The sequence below is a fragment of the Macrobrachium nipponense genome, chromosome 45, assembly GCF_015104395.2.
Source record: "Macrobrachium nipponense isolate FS-2020 chromosome 45, ASM1510439v2, whole genome shotgun sequence".
Lineage (NCBI taxonomy): Eukaryota > Metazoa > Arthropoda > Malacostraca > Decapoda > Palaemonidae > Macrobrachium > Macrobrachium nipponense.
Window position 1 is genome coordinate 26,861,339 of NC_061105.1, and position 2,500 is coordinate 26,863,838.

General features: G+C 39.0%; 1 protein-coding gene across 8 annotated transcripts in view; it reads right to left on the reverse strand.

Moving 5' to 3' along the window:
• The window catches only part of LOC135214455 (caskin-2-like), a 57,197-nt gene that overhangs the window by 1,716 nt on the left and 52,981 nt on the right, over positions 1-2,500 (reverse strand). The window lies entirely within an intron of this gene.

Below are 2,500 nucleotides of genomic sequence, written 5' to 3' on the forward strand. Positions count from 1 at the left end.
GATGGATACACACACATACATACATACAACGAAACCTATTCGTTCAGGAGAGCAATGTCAATCGTTTTCTTATGGGCTCATTATGTGTTATACATTCATTAACAACCTAATTCATACATATATCATATAACTATTCACTGAGTCAGTCTTTATTTGCCATTCATTATTTCATCCTGTCAACAAACAATAATTAGATGAGGTATGAAAACTTAATTGAAGTCGTCACGCGCCTCTCGACTACTTTTCATTTGTGGGAATTTCTTTTTATTTTTGGGATATTTACGTTTGTTTGTCACTGTTCTATTTTGGTGTGAATACTTCTGTTCATCTGTGGATATTTTTTTCCATTTAGAATTAATTTGTCAACCATATACTTCATTCACTGTAAAACTGAAAGGGTCTTCCCGAAGATCTGAGTGATGACGAAGGTCATTTGTTTAGAGGCTGCATTAACGATGATCTTAATTTTGCATATATATTTTGTATATATGTGTATGTATAGCTTAACAACGGTTTCTAACCTAATGCGCCAGCTCATTGCAAATAATATGCGCTAGCAGCACAAGCTATAAAAATGTTCGATGTTTTTGCCGCAAGAGGATGACTCAACAGTACCTACCCTCGTATGGGGGTATTGCTGTCTGTGCATCTTACGTGGGGCACTGTAGGCATTATTAAAGGGGGCTTTCTGGATCTCTTCATCTTGCTGTCCTCCTCCTTTCACTCTTGAGCGCTGAAAATCCTAAGTGCCTCTGTAAAATCTTGGCTTGACAGCCTAAATCTCACAAATAAAATCTACATTCCCAACCTAATGACATCCACTATTTGAGTAGAAGGGAAAATGTGTTCCCATCTTCACCCGTGTCTGTCAGATCACAAAACATGAACTACACTGCCCTTTTTTTTTTATAGAGAGAGACATTACGAACCAAGGATTAATTGATGAGATGTTGAGTTCTTTATTTAAATTCAGTGACGAAGCAGTTTCTAGGATTGACCAAGATATTGGAAATATCAGCCATAGGTGTTCCATGTAAATTTCTTATCGTTTTAGATGTCGTGAAGATATGTTTGTCAAATTCTTTTGATTTTGTCGTTGGCGTGGGAATGTGCTTCACTTGTTCCATTACATTTTATTGAAGGGAAAGCCACGACTCAAGGGCAAAGTCAGTGGCACCGCAGACGGGGAGAAATTCAGCTCTTCTGAGTTGCCCTTTGGAATATGATAGTTCTAGTCATAGACATGTTTTACTGCATATGCAATCTAAATGTTTCGTTATCGTCACTTTTGTTAATAACAAAGAGCACGTGACCTTATGTAGAAAGGGTATCTGCCACGAGCCTACATGAAACAAAAATAACAAATAGCAGTTCATCACTGGATGCTCGAAATAAATGAATGCCCATATTTACAAAGGAAAGTACGGTTGAAAGCAACCTCAAGCCAAATCCTTCCTAGTGTTTGAAATCATTCAATGTTTCATGATGTTGTCCCCTCCCTAATATCAGTTTCAATAGGTGGCATTTGTATAACAAGCAGGCAGTCATGTCAAGTTTTAAACGCACACACACCTATTCCTGTTGTTCTCACGTCCATTTCTCAGATGACTTTTCAGCTCTTGGTAACGTGTTCGTTCACGTCAGGTTGATTTTTGTTTAATGACGATTATGAGTAGAAGAAAAATCAATTGCTTCTTCATTACTCTCTCTAGACGTGTGTTTGCTATAAGACAAGGGTCATGGAGATGGCAATATAACTTTGAAAGTCAAGGCATGACAGCATATTTGTTAATCTAAAACATCACAAAGTCTCTAAGGTTACGATTTGTACAACAGGTACCTTGTGAAGGCGACTGGAAGATACGGGAGGCTTTGATGGAAAGAAAAGCAAGCGCCTGGAAGGTTTTCATCGGGCCCTGGTCTACCAGAAGGCCCCCATGACAAGGTTGAGAAAAGACATAACAGGGAGGCAAGCAAGGAGCTTATGCCGAGACATTCAACAACATTGAGGCCGAGAGCCAGTCGATGGAGTTAAATAATCCCATTCCTTCTGACAAAAGAGATGAAGAGATTCTAGCAAGCAGATTAGGACTGTATCTCTGGAAAATATTGACAAAGACCCATCAGAAATACTGGCATAAATCAGCTATAGAAATGAACCTAGACTGCTTCGGTATGTACAGCGGGACAAGAATGACATATTCTTTGTCGATGAGATAATAATAATGATAATAATAATAGCAGAGGTTAACATCCGAAAACAATTCTTTCAAGGCGACTCACTGTTCCCACTACTGTTCGTAGTACCCATGATTCCCACGACAAAAGTACTGCAGGAGATGGATGTTGGGTACCAACTCAATAAAGACGGCAACAGAATTAACCATCTGAGGTTCATGGACGGCATCTAGCTGTATGGTAAGGGCATCAAGGAAACAGATACCCTAATCCAGACAGTAGGAATTGTATCAAGGGGACATCTGGATGGAATTTTAAATAG